Source organism: Dendrobates tinctorius, unplaced genomic scaffold, assembly GCF_039654945.1.
Source record: "Dendrobates tinctorius isolate UK_male_01 unplaced genomic scaffold, ASM3965494v1 ptg000064l, whole genome shotgun sequence".
Classification (NCBI taxonomy): domain Eukaryota; kingdom Metazoa; phylum Chordata; class Amphibia; order Anura; family Dendrobatidae; genus Dendrobates; species Dendrobates tinctorius.
Window position 1 is genome coordinate 21948221 of NW_027361732.1, and position 17994 is coordinate 21966214.

Sequence of the window (17994 nt, forward strand, 5' to 3'; positions counted from 1 at the left end):
GGGTCTGCTCTGGGGCAGTTTAGATTTCCCCTTTCTTTCTTTAGGCTTATTTAGTTCTCCAGCTGTGAACGAGGGGTCTAGGGCACCGTAGGAACCCCCCATGGCTACTGTTAGTTGTGGTGAATAGGATCAGGGGTCTGCAATCCGATAGCTACCAACCTCAACGGTTTTCTTGACTTAGCTTGTATTTTTGTTTTTTTCCTCCTTCGGTGACTCATTCATAACACCCCAGCATCGACGTGTGGGAGCCAGAAGGAAAAGGCTACAGCTGTCTGCCATACAAGTAAAGTCTGAGGAACATCTGTTAGACAGGAGGCGCTTCAGTGAACCACGGTCCTGTGAGTGCTTCCCCCACAAGCGCTAGAAAGGAGACGTTCAGGAAGGTACATGTTGGCGGAGTGTTGGAAGGGAGCTTTCCATTTTGGTCCCGGAGGTTGACTGAGGTCCTGACCCGGAGGACACAGCACGGAGGCAGGCATCTGTGTATCCTGCAGACTGTGAGTAAAGCTTTGGAACTGCACGCTCTGGTGTCCTACAGTTATTCCAGCACCGCTACATCTGGGTACCAGCACCTACACCGCCTGTGCCTTTCCCCCATCACTACATCTACACTTCCCTGGGACTCCAGCTCCACCTGTGGGGAGCTTCACCATCTTTGCTGCACAACACCATCAGTCCCAGAGGATCTGCATGCAGCGTCGGCCTAACATCTATGTTGCCGAACACCACAGGTGGCGTCAAACTATCTATATAAACTCTTTACCATTATACCACGCCATTTACATGGGCGCCCAGGGCCACCGTCCGGGTCACCGCTGCTGTGACACATCCCACTGACACCGGCCTGGTACCGAGTACCCCACAGCCCTGGGAGGGCGACCCATATGCCGACTGCTGATCGGGTGGCCTTATTCCCACGAACCTCCAAACAGCGTCCATGAAGGCAAAGTTTTTGGTTTCTGGGGGCAGTATGATTGCAAAGCTGAACCTTAAAGGAATGTCCAAAAGGGCACCACCAGGAGTGGAGCCTGTGGCTTAATTGGACTCCACCCGGGAAACCACAACCATGCCACCTAAAGAAAAGATGCACACTTTGAAAGCTTTGCCGATTCTGTGTGTGGTGTGGTATGTGTGTTTGTAGTTGTGCTAGCGATTTCTCAGCTTTATTCCGTTAACAACCGAGACTCCGGCATGCCCCCGCAGTACGCGTCAAACTTACTAGAGGGATAAGTGAGGCTCTGGCACATGAGATCGTACATGTCCAGGGCTGCATGCACGCTACACTGAAAGGACCAGCTTTTGTCGCTTACAGGTGCAGATAACCTGCTGAACTCCGTTAGTGATGGGGATCTGGGATTCAGATTATTCCCAGTGAACAATGATTTCCCAGTAAGTTCAGGTCAACCGCAATTCCGGAGTTAGGCCTAACCGTCATTCCTGAAAAAATTACGTGTCCAAACCACAGGTGCTGTAGCTTGCTTAACAGCTCGGCAGCCGTTCTGAGGCCCAGTATGGATTCAACAACATTGTAGAAAGTTGATAAAGGGTACAGTTTCACCGGATAACACGTATATATGTAGCCTAGTTTACACATTAAAAATATATGTCTATAGATCAGGAGGCAGACTCAGATGTTCTCAGGCCCAGTATGGATTTGACCAGATAGTATAAAGTTGAGAAAGGGTACTTTATCACTGGATAGCAGGTATATATAGCATAGCTTAAACATGTAAAATCTCCGTGTTCTCAGTATGGATTACACAGCAATCTAAAAAGTGGAAAAAAGGAAATGTATTTGAGGCGTACACAACTATATACTTTTCGTGTTATTTTTAAATCTTCATATGTATTTCTGTCTCAGTAATACAGTCCAGCCTCTCCGCAATAGGAAATGAGATGCATACAATTACTGACATAAAGGCTAGTGATTGCAGAAATCTAGGAATTACTATTCACGGGAAAAACTTCCATCACAATTCTCATAGGCGATGCTGACCCTCAATTAATTTGTGTGTTGAGACAGTGAAAACATTTTTTTGTGAATAAAGTCTTGCTGTATCGCACTTCCGTTGATTCCATCACTGTTACTCATCTCAATTTGTATCACAGGGAGCGATGTAAACATGGTGCTCACTGGCTATCATGATCTGTCACGTAACTTTGGAGTGCAAAAGACAGAAGCCACAGGCCGTAGGCGATTCTATTTGATTGGCATGAGAGGACACATTTTAAAATGTGCGCCGGAATGTCACACGTTTGTGAGTAGGAAAACTGTGAAAGCTGATGATAAACCACCACTGCATGTCATAGTGAGTCGACGTCCATAAGAAATGGAAGCCATTGATCATCTGGAGCTAGAGCCCAGCCAGCAGGACAGGGCATAGCTACATCTTAACCATCATCTTTCAGTTCAATCAATTTGTAGTGGCACTCCCAGCGAAGGATTTGACAGCCCAGACTGCACAGCGGAGGAGCAGGGAGAGGTAAACATTGCAAATGCTGGGGCCCTGCCCAAGCAAGGGGGCACACTCGTGGGCGTCGGTACTGGCACTGGGCTCCTCATAGTACAGCGGTGTGTCTGATGGCAGGTGTGCACCACCACCGTCAGAGACACTTGATTGCACTATGAGGGACCCTGTGCCAGTGCCCGCGCCGAAGAGTCGGCCTACCCACCTGTCCAGGGCAACGGCACTCGCACGGTTTCGTGCGCTAGGTGGTGACCCCGGCCATGGGGGGGCAGCCCAGTTAGGGCGGTTTACAAAGTGGCATATGTTGATGTGGGACATTCAGCTGCTGCAAAAGGCGAAATAGGTCAAGTTCGCGGAATAGGAGGAGGACCAAAGCAAGCCATTTTTCTGGCAACCTATGTGTCATCAAGGGAAGGTGGGACAAAATCCTTGGAAACCCATGCATGGTTCATTTTAATGAAGGCTAGATCATCCACATTTTGGGTTGACAGACGGGTCCTTTTTTCTGTCAGGATTGATCCAGCTGCACTGAAGACTCTTTACGATAGCACACTTGCAGCTGGGCAAGCAAGCTCCTGTAAGGCATATTGTGCCCATTCAGGTCAGGTGTCCACTTTAGCGGCCCAATAGTCAAAGGGGAATGACCTGTGCGGGAGAACATTGATATGGGAGGAAAAGTAGTTTGTAACCATAGTTGACAACTGCTGTCTCCTGTCACTTTCCATCGATGCAGTATTACCAGTTGTGTGAGCGGTACTTGAAAAATCAGTCCACAGCATTGTCATGAAACCCCTGTCTCCAACGCCACTTCTGCTGTGTGCACCACGAACACCTCTGCCAAGCTGCCCCCGGCCCGTACGGCTCGTGTGAGAACCATCACCGCTGCTGTGTGCTGGGAATGCCTCAACCAACCGGTTTACCAGAGTTGCTTGTTTATTAGCCAATATTAGGTCAAGGTTCTCCTGTGGCATGATGTTTTGTAATTTGCCTTTATAGCGTGGATCCAGGATGCTGGCCAACCAGTAGTCGTCATCGTTCATCATTTTGGCAATGCGGGGGTCCCTTTTTAGGATCTGCAAGGCATAATCTGACATGTGGGCCAATGTTCCCGGTGTCAATGATGCACTGCGAGTGCTGGTTGGAGGAGCACTTTCTGGCAAATCCACATCCCTCCAGTCACACACAAACCCTGTACCAGACCTTGCCACGCCAACATTTTCACTTGCCCCACGAGATGCATCCTTCTCCCCTAAGTAATCATCCCCATCATCATCCTCCTCCTCCTCTTCTTCCTCCACCTTGTCCAGGAGAGGTCCCTGAGCAGACAATGGCTGAATGTCATCAAGGATTCCCTCCTCCTCTTCCTCCTCGTCAACATTGGCTGCAGACGTCTGCTCCTTAAGGTGCGTCAAAGTTTGCATGAGCAAACGCATAAGTGGGATGCTCATGCTTAGGATGGCGTCGTCTGCGCTTACCAGCCGTGTGCATTCCTCAAAACACTGAAGGACTTTACAGAGGTCTTTCAGCTTCGACCACTGCACACCTGTCAACTCCATGTCTGCTCTCAAAGTGCCTGGCCGTGTATCCTCCCACAAATGCATTATGGCCTGCCTCTGTTCGCACAGCCGCTCAACCATGTGCAGGGTGGAGTTCCACCTTGTTGCAATGTCGATAATGAGGTGGTGGTTGGGAAGGTGGAGCAATCGCTGCAGCTTCTGCATACGAATGGAGTGTACAGGCGACCGACGGATGTGCGCGCCCAGTCTTCGCACCTTCTGGAGCAGGGCTGTTAACTCCGGATAATTGTTGAGGAAGCACTGCACCACCAGGTTCAAGGTGTGAGCCAAGCAAGGTATGTGGCTGAGTTTTGAAAGGGCTATGGCTGCCACAAAATTACAGCCATTATCACTAACTACCTTGCCTGCCTCAAGATGTATATTGCCCAGCTATGACTCAGTTTGTCGCTGAAAGTACTCGGCCAGCACCTCGGCAGTGTGTCTGTCGCCCAAACACATCATCTGCAACACAGCCTGCTGACGCTTTCCACTAGCTGCTCGATAGGGGGACACCTCGTGTGCAACAGTGGCAGCTGCAGATGGAGTGCTCGTAGGACTGCGCTCTGTGGACTAGCTTTCGCTTCTGGAGGAGGAGGGTCGAACGCCTACAGACAACTGTTTCCTATACCGTGGGCTAGGCAACACTGTCCCACCACTGTCCCCTGTGGACCCTGCATCCACCACATTAACCCAGTGCGCAGTGATGGACACGTAATGGCCCTGGCCATGCCGACTGGACCATGCATCTGTTGTGAGGTGCACCTTTCCACTCACTGACTGCTTGAGTGCATGGACAATGCGGTCTTTCACATGATGGTGGAGGGCTGGGATGGCTTTGCGAGAGAAGAAGTGGCGACTGGGTAGGTCATAGCGTGGTACTGCATAGGCCATGAGTTCGCAGAAAGCTGCGCTATCCACCAACCGATAGGGCATCATCTCTAACGAGATTAGTTTGGCAATGTGGGCGTTCAAACCCAGTGTACGCGGATGAGAGACTGAGTACTTTCTTGACCTACTCATAGTCTCTGGGAGGGTGAGCTGGACTTGAGAGCTGCATATGGTGGAACTAGCGGTGGACAGGGCGGACTGAGAGAGGGTTGATGATGGTGATGGAGTTGGTGTTCTTTCTGATGGCCTAGATTCAGTCTTTCGTTGATATAACAGTGAGATTCCCTGACTGCTTTGGCCTTGCAACGACACCTCAGCATTTGCTGCTGTGCTAACCGGTGTGCTTACAGTGGGGGAAACAATGTAGCGTTGCTGACTACCTTCTTTGTGATCAAGTTGCACATGTGGTACTTGAGGTTTGGTGATGTGTCCACGCTTGCAAGTGCATGCTGGTTAAATGTCTAAGCATGCAACTGGTATTCAAATTTTTCAGCTTTTTCCCTCGGCTAAAGGTCTTTGCGCACTTCTTACAGATAACCTTGGCTTGATCATGAGGAATTTGTTCAAAAAAGTGCCACACTGCACTCTTCCTACTTTGGAAGACATTTTGCGGCCTAGCACACTGTGCTATTTTGACCGTCTGGACAAGCTGCTCAGCAACTCTTTTGATTTTTGGAACCTGTCTTTGGAGTGCTCCGGGCCTGCCAGATAACAGCTGTTGCGATGTCGATGTCTGCTGTGAATGCTCCTCCTCATCTGAGCTATTGGAAGCAGCACCCTCTTCCCCCAATGGATGCCAATCTGGGTCAACAACTGGGTCATCCATCACCTCCTCTTCAATGTCATGTGCACCTTCCTCTGTGTCACCATGTATGGTGGTATAGTATGCGGGAAGGGGCACCTGTGTTATGAATGAGTCACCATAGGAGGCAAAAACAGAAATACTAGCTAAGTCCAGAAAACCAGAGAAGTTGGCAGCTATTGGATTGCAGACCCCTGAACCTATCAACAACAACTAGCAGTAGCCGTGGGGGGTTCCTACGGTGCCCTAGACCCCTCGATCACAACCGGAGAACTACATAGCCTAAAGACAGAAAGGGAAATCTAAACTGCCCTAGAGCAGACCCCAAAGCAATAGGCAGCCCCCAACATATAATGACGATGAAGCAAGATGAAAAAACACTCACAGATAGAAAGATAGGCTGAGCAAATGATGGGGCTAACTAAATAGGACAGGATAGGAAAGCTTTTGTCTGCAATCCCCCAAAAACCCTATCAAAACGAGGGCCAACAGGCTGATAGGGAATAAGGCCCTGAAGACGCTAGGCTTCAAAAAGACTATATCAGCACTCAGGTATTTTCTGAAGACAGAGCAAAAAGGAATTCAACTCACCCCAGCAGGGAATGGCAGAAATTCAGAAAAACAAGGCAAAACAAAACAAAACACAAATGCAAAAAGCAGTGCAGAAAGCTTAGCTTTTGAGAAGCAGGAATCAGACTGGTCTCCTAGAATCCCTCAGAGAGATCACCAGCAAGGCAGAAGGGCGTTGGCTGCCTTATATCCAGTCAGCAATTCCCGTCACCCAGTCATCATCATCATACTCAGGTGCTTGGTAATCAGCCTCACTACCTTCCTTCACCAGAAGAGGGAGTTCATCAGACCTCAATGGTGAAGGGAAAATGATCTCACAACAGTACCTCCCCCTTGAGAAGGGGTCACCGAACCCTCATCCACGCCACCAGGGCGATCAGGGTGAGCCCGATGAAAGGCACGCACCAATCTTTTGGCATGAATATCAGAGGCAGAGACCCAGGAATTATCCTCCTGACCGTAACCCTTCCACTTAACTAAATACTGGAGTGTCCGTCTAGCCAGACGGGAATTCAGTATCTTCTCTACCTCATATTCCATGTTACCTTCAACCAATACAGGGTCCGGAGGTGCCAGGAACTACTGGTTCAACAAACCTCTTCAACAAGGACTTATGAAACACATTATGGATTTTAAATGTGACGGGAAGAGCCAAACGAAAAGAGACAGGATTAATAATCTCCAAAATCTTGTAAGGTCCAATAAATCTAGGCTTAAACTTAGGAGAAGCCACCTTCATAGCGATATTTTTTGATGATAACCAAACCATATCACCAACCTTAAACTGGGGACCAATGGTCCTATGTCGGTTGGAAAACCGCTGGGTCTTTTCCTGGGAGAGAGATAACTTATCCACCACTTGGTCCCAGATCTGGTGCATTCTCTCCACCACAGTGTCAACACCTGGGCAGGCAGAAGGCTCCACCTGCCCTGAAGAAAATCGAGGATGAAACCCAAAGTTACGAAAAAAAGGTGACATCAAAGTGGCAGAACTAGCTCTATTATTTAAAGCAAATTCGGCCAAGGGCAAAAATGAAAACCAATCATCCTGATCAGCAGAAATAAAACATCTCAAATATGACTCCAAGGTCTGGTTTGTTCTCTCCGTCTGCCCATTGGTCTGAGGGTGAAAAGCAGAGGAGAAGGACAACTGAATTCCCAGCTTGGAACAGAAAGTCCTCCAAAATCTAGACACAAACTGAACTCCTCTGTCAGATACAATGTTCTCAGGAATCCCGTGCAAGCGAACCACCTGTTGCAAAAACAGGGGCACCAACTCTGAGGAAGATGGCAACTTAGGGAGTGGTACAAGATGAACCATCTTAGAGAACCTATCACAAATCACCCAAAATAACAGTCATTCTCTGAGAGACAGGCATATCAGAGATGAAATCCATTGAAATATGGGTCCATGGCCTCCTGGGGACCGGCAAAGGCATCAACAACCCACTAGAGCGAGAGCAAGATTTAGACCAGGAGCAAGTCCCACAGGACTGCACAAAATTCCTGACATCATGAGACAAGGTGGGCCACCAAAAAGAGCGACTCACCAGATCTCTAGTACAAAAAATACCTGGATGACCAGCCAATGCAGAGCAATGAACTTCAGATATCTCTCTTCTTCCACTGGTCAGGAACATACAACTTTCCACTGGGACAATGCTCAGGTTTGTCCTCCTGGAACTCTTGCAGAGCAAGTCTCAAATCGGGCGAGATGGCAGAAAGAACTACCCCTTCGCCTAAGATGGTAGCAGGCTTGGTCACCACAGGAGAATCAGCAAAGAAGCTCCTAGAGAGAGCCTTGACATTCTTAGTGCCAGGAAGAAAAGAGACCACAAAATCAAAACGTGTAAAAAACAAGGCCCACCTAGCCTGTCTAGGGTTCAAGCGTTTGGCCGACTCCAGGTAAATCAAATTCTTGTGGTCAGTGAGGACCACGACTTGATGTTTAGCTCCCTCCAACCAATGTCTCCACTCCTCAAATGCCCATTTCATGGCTAACAGTTCCCGATTCCCCACATCATAGTTACATTCAGATGGAGAGAACTTTCGGGAAAAGAAAGAACAGGGATTCATTTTAGATGTTACAGGATCCTTTTGGGACAAAACAGCTCCTGCACCAATCTCAGAAGCGTCCACCTCTACCTGGAACAGGAGTGAGACATCAGGTTGCCGCAAAACCGGGGCAGAAGTGAATCTTCGCTTCAGCTCCTGAAAGGAAGAAACAGCCTCCGGAGACCAATTCAACACATCAGCACCCTTCTTAGTCAGATCAGTCAATGGCTTGGCAATACTAGAAAATTTTGCTATAAATTGCCGATAAAAATTAGCAAAACCCAAAAACTTCTGGAGGGCCTTCAAAGAAGTGGGCTGAACCCAATCATAAATGGCCTGTACCTTGGCCGGGTCCATTTCAATAGTTGACGGAGACAAAATAAATCCCAAAAAAGAAATCCTCTGTACTCCAAAAAGGCATTTCGATCCTCTGACATACAGGGAATTCTCCCTCAAGATCCGGAACACAGTCCGAACATGTTAAACATGAGAATCCCAATCCTTGGAGAAGATCAAAATATCATCCAGATAGATAATCAAAAATGTATCCACAAAGTCTCGGAAAATGTCGTACATGAAGCACTGGAAGACAGAATGGGCATTAGTGAGCCCAAAAGGCATCACCAGGTACTCAAAATGTCCCTCCGGAGTATTAAACGCCGTCTTCCATTCATCCCCATGCTTAATGCGGATAAGATTATACGCACCCCTGAGGTCAAGCTTGGTAAACCAGCAAGCACCTTTAAATCTGGAGAATAGATCCGAAATCAGGGGTATCGGATACTGATATTTAATAGTAATTTTGTTGAGGGCACAATAATCAATACAAGGCCTTAATGAACCATCCTTTTTGGCCACGAAAAAAAAACAGCAGCTAAGGGTGAAGAGGATGGTCTAATATGACCCTTCTCCAATGCCTCCTTAATATAGGATTGCATAGCCTCGTGCTCGGGTACAGATAAATTGAAGAGTCGACCCTTGGGAAATTTACACCCCGGGCTCAGTTCAATTGCACAGTCATAACTCCTATGAGGAGGCAAAGACGCAGACTCATTCTCTCTAAATACATCATAAAAGTCCGCCAAATAGTCAGGAACATCATGCGACTGAGGAGAGGTGGAAAAAACCGGAGCCTCACTAAGGGCACACCGACAACCCCAACTCACCACAGACACAGATTTCCAATCCAAAACTGGATTATGAGTTTGCAACCAGGGAAACCCCAGAACAATGGTATCATGCAAATTATGCAACACGAAAAATCTGCAAATTTCTTGATGGTCTGGGGCGACCCGCATTACAACCTAGGTCCAAAACTGAGTTTTATTTTTCGCCAAAGGAGTGGCATCAATCCCTCTCAAAGGGATAGGCGTCCGCAGAGGTGTCATCGGAAATCCACAACGTTTAGCAAAATCCAATTCCATTAGCTTCATGGCTGCTCCCGAATCCACAAAAGCCTTGGCGGAAAATGTGGACAGGGAGCAGATCAGAGTAATTGCCAAAAGAAGCTTAGGTTGAACACCACGCACAGAAAACGTGTGTGCAAAACGTTTCTCTCGTTTAGGACAGACAGAAATAATGTGCGAGGCATCTCCACAAAAAATACAGCTTATTACGCCTTCTGAACTCCTGAAGTTGCTCCCTGGACAAAACTCTATCACATTGCATAGGTTCAGACACTTGTTCAACAGGTGGCAACACCTCTCGTGCAGTCCTGCGTTCATGTAAACGCCGATCGACCTGAATGGCTAATGACATAGAATCGTCAAGACCAGAGGGAACAGGAAATCCCACCAGAGTATCTTTTATGGCTTCTGACAAACCCTTCCTAAAGAGAGCTGCCAAGGCATTATCATTCCAGGCAGTAAGGACCGCCCACTTTCGGAATTTCTGCAGAATCTCAACCCTGGCTCAATGCCAACAGGGTCTTTTCAGCCTGATCAATAGCATTAGGTTCGTCATACAACAACCCCAAGGCTTGAAAAAATGCGTTCACATTAGTCAAAATAGGATCATCTGGTTTCAAAGAAAACGCCCAATCCTGGGGATCCCCACGCAGTAAAGAGATGACAATTTTAACCTGCTGAGCGGAGCTCCCTGACGAGTTAGGCTTCAAGGCAAAAAATAATTTACAATTATTTTTGAAATTCAAAAATTTAGACCGATCCCTAAAAAACACATCAGGAGTAGGGATCTTTGGTTCAGCAGCATGTGAATGAGCAAGGTAGGCAGAAATTCCCCGCACTTCCGCAGCGAGCTGCTCCACACAATCAGACAATTGCTTTATCTCCATTGAGAGAAAAAAATTCCCCCTACGGCCTCAGAGATATAGAGGAAAGAATATACACACTTTTTTTTTTTTTTTTTACAATTCTTTCCTGCTATTGAGTACCCTAGGATCTGCGGTATGGCGGGTGATCCTGTTATGAATGAGTCACCGTAGGAGGCAAAAGCAGAAATACTTGCTAAGTCCAGAAAACCAGAGAAGTTGGCAGCTATCGGATTGCAGACCCCTGAACCTATCAACAACAACTAGCAGTAGCCGTGGGGGGTTCCTACGGTGCCCTAGACCCCTCGATCACAGCCAGAGAACAAAATAGCCTAAAGACAGAAAGGGAAATCTAAACTGCCCCAGAGCAGACCCCAAAGCAATAGGCAGCCCCCAACATATAATGACGGTGAAGCAAGATGAAAAAACACTCACACAGATAGAAAGATAGGCTGAGCAAATGATGGGGCCAAAGCTAACTAAATAGGACAGGATAGAAAATCTGCTGTCTGCAATCTGCAAAAACCCTATCAAAACAAGGGCCAACAGGCTGATAGGGAAAAAGGCCCTGAATATGCTAGGCTTCAAAAAGACTATATCAGCACTCAGGTAGTTTCTGAAGACAGAGCAAAAAGGAATTCAACTCACCCCAGCAGGGAATGGCAGAAATTCAGAAAAACAAGGCAAAACAAAACACAAATGCAAAAAGCAGTGCAGAAAACTTTTGGTGCTTGGTAATCAGCCTCACTACCTTCCTTCACCAGAAGAGGGAGTTCATCAGACCTCAATGGTGAAGGGGAAGTGAACTCACAACACACCTGAGTCTCATCAGGGTCAGAATCTGGCTCATTACACTGCGAGGACAATGTAGTGCTCTGAGTGAATGTACCAGCAGAATCATCTATCAGTGGCTGTGCATCAGTGCACTCCATGTCAGATTCATCTTGGCCTGGGTAATTCACCATTTCACTTGATAACCCAGGCATGGTATGTGAAAACAGCTCCATGGAGTAATCAGTTGTATGGCCTGCGTCATCTTTCAATCTTGGTTGGGGTGAAGGACACAAGGAAAGGTGTGGTTCATGAACATGAGCCTCCAATGACAACTCAGTGCTTTTATTTTTTACAACTTCAGAAGAGGAGGCGATAGAGCTGTAGGCTGAGTCAGCAATGTAAGCCAAAACTTTTTCCTGAAGCTCTGGCTTTAAAAGCGGTTTGCCAACTCATAGAAAACTAAGCCTTCGAGGCCTTGTGGAGCCAGAAGATGACGTAGGCTCAACACCTCCTGCATTCGGTCCTATTTTGCTTTTGCCACTACCATCAGATCCACCACCAACACCATCATTACCAGCAGGCAACCCCCGCCCAATTCCACGGCCTCTTCCACCAGCCTTCCTCATTTTTGGTAAAAATGTACACAAAATCCCACAAACTATATAGTAATGTAAAACAAGGTACAAGGTGTATATAGGACAGGGGAGATGTAGAATTTCTGAACACACTTGTGGACACTGTTGGATTGTGTGAGGCCCAGTGAATATCACACCGCTGTCACAGGCTCAAAGTCGTAGGTGTGAAAAATGTCACTATAGGACAGGGGAGATGTATAATTTCTGAACACACTTGTGGACACTGTTGGATTGTGTGAGGCCCAGTGAATATCACACCGCTATGTCACAGTCTCAATGTCGCAGGTGTGAAAAATGTCACTATAGGACAGGGGAGATGTAGAATTTCTGAACACACTTGTGGACACTGTTGGATTGTGTGAGGCCCAGTGAATATCACACCGCTATGTCACAGGCTCAATGTCGCAGGTGTGAAAAATGTCACTATATGACAGGGGAGATGAAGAATTTCTGAACACACTTGTGGACACTGTTAGATTGTGTGAGGCCCAGTGAATATCACACCGCTATGTCACAGTCTCAATGTCGCAGGTGTGAAAAATGTCACTATAGGACAGGGGAGTTGTAGAATTTCTGAACACACTTGTGGACACTGTTGAATTGTGTGAGGCCCAGTGAATATCACACCGCTATGTCACAGGCAGAAATTAGCTAGTGTATGACAAACTACAAGGTGTATATAGAATTGGGCAGAATAGGAATCTCCCTAGAGTGTAGGTCTGTAAGAACGGAACAAGTCCTCGACTTATCCTTACAGAGTCACACACAGATAGCTTCACTGTGGCCGTGATAACAGCCGTCACACGGTACTGTGTGAGGAGCGTACACCGCTGTATGGTGTGAAAAAATGCACGCTCAGTACCTCACCCGGACAAAAAAAAAAATTTGGATTGCTTTTAAAAAAGCAGTTTGCAGAGCAGTGGGAAAACAGCAATGCAGCTATCAGGAAGCCTTATAAGGCAGTCTAACAACCAACACAGCTGATCCAGCAAAATATAGCCTCCACTTGCACTGCACACACAGTGACTGGTGTGTTGTACAGGCAAAATCGCTAGCAGCAGAAGCAGTTTTTGGTGTCTTCTTCCCTGCCTAACACTCTCCCTACAGAATCAGCAGCAGCAGCAGCTCTCCCTATTCTGAGATCAGCATGAGTAACATGGCGGTCGGCGTGCACGCCCTTTTATACCCCCTGTAACGCCCCCCAAAGCAAGCCAATCACTTGCATGCCCTTCCCAAAGATGGTGGTGACCCCTGCCTATGTCATCACGTTGCACACAGTGTCCGTGGATCCTGATTGGTTGAAAAAGGGCGGAAAACAAACTTTTGAAACGCGACTTTGGCGCTAAAGTCGCCGAGCTTGTGGCCAACCTCACCCTAGGGTCGGGTTTCGTTTCATGAAACCCGACTTTACCAAAAGTCGGCGACTTTTGAAATTTTTCAACCCGTTTCGCTCAACTCTAGCTATCACTGTTACCTGTTACTAGTACAGTGCTTGAGGCAATAACTTTTAATATGTAAGCAAAAGAGGGGGCATCAATGCACTCTTGGTGCGGTGAAGAGTTTCGTGCAACAATATGCCACCTCAGTTTGCATGTCGAGTGTTCTCCACTTTTAATTGACTGCACTCACTTCCCAGAGCTAGCTCTTCCTTAATTCAAAAGGCATGTGTGTGGAACTGCCTGATCAAGTATTAATGTCATCACTATGATCCACAGTTGTAAATAACAGTTAGGCCGGTGTCACACTAACCGACGCAAAATACGGTCAGTATTTTACATGCGTAATACGGATGAATGGCCCCTAAACAGAGATCCGTATGTCATCTGTAATCAAGGTGTGGTCGCGTATTTTGCGCATGTAAGCATCCGTATGTAATCCGTAAGGCGAGATTTTCTCACAGGCTTGCAAAATGGACATATAATGGAGCCCTATGACAGGGTTTCTAAACAGAAACCAAAGAATAGATATAGACACATAGAATGCATATATAGATATATATATATATATATATATATATGTATTCTATGTGTATATATCTATTCTTTTGTTTCCTTATTAAAACTGTCAGTGTGAGTTTACTGTATAGCGCACTGAATTGCCGGCTTTGCTAAAAGACACCTGGTGCGTATTTCTCGCAAGTCACATGTGTGGTCCGTGTGTAATGCATATTTTTTGCGCACCCATAGACTTGCATTGGCATACTACGGGCGTAGTACGCTGACAATCGCAGCATGCTGCGATTGGCACGGAGCGTAGAATACGGATGAGAAATATACGCCTGGTGCGAGGGACCCCATAGAGAATAATTTGTCCGTGTCTAATGCGTGCTTTTAGCGCCTCTCACTCTGCCGTATTCCTCGCCAGTGTGACCCCGGCCTTAGTGCTCCTGTCGTCGCCACATAATGTGGGACGTTCTGAGATGTTGTGCCTGGCCCAAATTAAATTTTAAAATTCAAATACATGTACGTAAGAACCACTCTAATATTTTAAGCATCAAAGCAGATCTCTTTATTACATCATTCGGTCAATTTATATACCGTATATACTCGTGTATAAACTGAGATTTTCAGCCCATTTTTGGGGGCTGAAAGTCCCCATCTCGGCTTATTCGCGAGTCATAAACCGGGGGTTGGTGGGGGAGGGGGATCGGGGGTGTCAGAACTCTTCTCCCATGGTTTCAGGCACCTTCCTTCAGCAGGCACATGGTACCGCTCTTTAAAGTCATGAATATGCACATATTCATGACTTTAGTGAGAGATACATGTGATCGCTGAAGGAAGAGCTGCCGGAGAACAAGGGAGAAACGGGGTTGAAGGGACCGCGCCAGGAGCGAGTGAGTATTTGCGATATTCATCTGTCCCCAGTCCACCGCTGCGGCCGCTCTGTCCTCCGTGTCCTCTGACTGTGATGTTTAGGTCAGAGGGCACGGTGACATAGTCAGTGCATGCCGCAGCCTGTGCCTGAACAGTCACTGACAGAGGGACCCGGAAAACAGAGCATCTTATGGGGGCATAATGTATGGAGCATCTTATGGGGGCATAATGTATGGAGCATCTTATAGGGGTATAATGCATGGAACATCTTATGGGGGCATAATGCATGGAGCATCTTATGGGGCATAATCTATGGAGCATCTTATGGGGGCATAATGTATGGAGCATCTTATGGGGGCATAATGTATGGAGCATCTTATGGGGCATAATCTATGGAGCATCTTATGGGGCATAATCTATGGAGCATTTTATGGGGCAACATATGGGGCATATTATTCTATGGAGCATCTTATAGGGCCATTATTAACCTTTGTGCAGCATTATATTGGGGGCGTATTTTGTATGGAGCATCTTATGTGGCCATCATGAACTGTATGGAGCATTATATGGGGCTCCTGTTTCAATATGGATATTCAAAAACATTTAGCCTACTGATGTCTCAATTAATTTTACTTTTATTAGTATCTATTTTTGTTTTTGAAATTTACCAGTAGCTGCTGCATTTTCCACCATAGGCTTATACGCGAGTTAATAAGTATTCACAGTTTTTTGTGGCAAAATTACGGGGTTTGCTTATACTCGGGTCGGCTTATACACGAGTATATATGGTAGGTTATTATTAGTATTCATGCATTGTAACAATATAATTGGCTCAGCTTATGTCTAAATATGTGCTGGCATTAGGATACACACATCTCATTGGCTAAAAGTAATTTTCTCTGCACTCAGCTGAAAAGATTAGGTGTGTCTCTCACTTAGAGAAAACATAAAAAAGTTGGAGAAATTAAAAAGTCTTTTAGACAAAGACATTCCTAAAGGACCTCTGTTATCTCACACACTCACACACACATACAGGCTCAAACTCCATCATAGAAGGCAGTAGAGAATACAGTATATGCAGAGTATACACAATTGAGACAGTATAGATAAATTTATATCCTGCTCTCACATTCCCAATGGAAGTGTCCTATTTTTTGCTAAGTGTATGTTCATACAGTTTTTTTTGGAAAGGGAATCTGTCACCTATTTTTGCGCCTATCAGCTGCTGGCACCACCATCAGGGGCTTATCTACAGCATTACAAAATGCTGTAGATAAGCCCCCAATGTAGCCTGAAAGATAAGAAAAAAGAGTTATATTATACTCACCCAGGGGCGATCCGGGTCCGGTTTTGGTCAGTTGGGTGTCGCGGTCCGATCCGGCGCATCCTATCCTCTAACGGTGACGTCTTCTTCTTTACTTCCCATTGTGGCTCCAGCGCAGGCTCACTGCTCTGCTCTGTTGAGGGCAGAGCAGAGTACTGCAGTGCGCAGGCACCGGGAGAGGTCCAGCGCCTTCGCACTGCAGTATTCTGCTCTGCCCTTAACAGGGCAGAGCAGTGCCCCTGCGCCGGAGCTGGAATGGGAAGCAAAGAAGAGGACATCACCGATAGAAGATGGGAGGCACCTGATCGGACTATGACACTTATTGGACGAAAACCGGACCCGGATCGCCCCTGGGTGAGTTTAACATAACTCTTTTTTCTTATCTTTCAGGTTACATTGGGGGCTTATCTACAGCATTACAGAATGCTGTAGATAAGCCCCTGATGGCGGTGCCGGCAGCTGATAGGCCCAAAAATAGGTGACAGATTCCCTTTAATTTTTGAGCAGGTACACTTTAAAAAAATCATGAAAAATCAATTAGAAATTCTTGAAAGACTCTACCTATTCATTTCTATTTTAAAACTATTATGCTGTTCGTATAACAAATGTTTTCAGTGTATTTTTCTTACTTGAAAAATCCATAATTTTGACAGGAAATTATTTTTTTCAATATAGGCTAATTTGGATAAGAACTGCAAAAAAAAATCAAGCTTCAGTTTAAAATCTACTTGCTTATTTCACCAAACTTAACTTTAGAATTATTTTTCCCATAGACTGGTTTTATTGAAAGACATGTTTATTTGTGGGAATTTTATTATAAGAACATCTTGTTCATTTTTATCACAGTAAGCAAGGAAAATTTAATTGAGATTTCAGCATATATAATCAAATTACTGCAAACCACTTTGTTATAACCATATCCCTGTGAGGATGGAGGGTCCTATAATTATCTCACAAACAAATAAAACTCAGATAAGCCTGTTAAAACATTCCATATTGACATTCATGGATATTAATTGAATACTCTGCTGAAATTAACTTAATAAAATACTTGTTTTACTAATTTACATCTAAACTATTTTCAGCAAATAATGTTGATCACAATTGAACATAACCCAAATTATTTATTAAAGTTTGTCTAACAATTAACAGAACTATATGTTAGGTTTTTAGGCTCTGCAAATTTCAATGTTTCAAGGTGACCACATAATTTTATCAACTCAAGGTAAACTTACAGAAGAAAAATAATAAACGATAATTAAAAAAACTGACAATACTAATAATTGGAGCGATGATATGAGCATGTTATCCCCCCATGCAATTGCTTATGTTTCCTTCCGTTGAGGTTCATACTGTTAGACTTTTCTCCAGGCAAAATAAAACAGTTCCAGAATCATTTTGCCACCTTGCTTACATTCTTCCTATCCTGAGACATTCCTAGTCTCATCATTGGGTATTTTAATATCTCCATTGCACAGGTCTACAATTTTTTTTTTTTAATCATCGGAGGTGACTTCGTACTTTTCTGAATCATCTTTTTGTCCTCATTTCAAAAATGTATATAGTTTTTCTGTAGCACGTATAGTTTCCATGGGACAGCTTCATTTTTATAAGGTATAGGAAATATACTGGCGACTTTAAGAAAAAAGTAATCTACATATCAGAAAAAAATGCTTCACCTTACAAAACAGAAACCAAAATAATTTCCCATGCAAAATAGAAACCAAAATATCAGCAGAAATTAAAAGTGCTTGACATTAGACTGTCGTTGATATGATTTTTCAAAGTTGTCCCTATATAACATCCAATAGTAATCTGCCATCATTGAGTCATTCCAAAA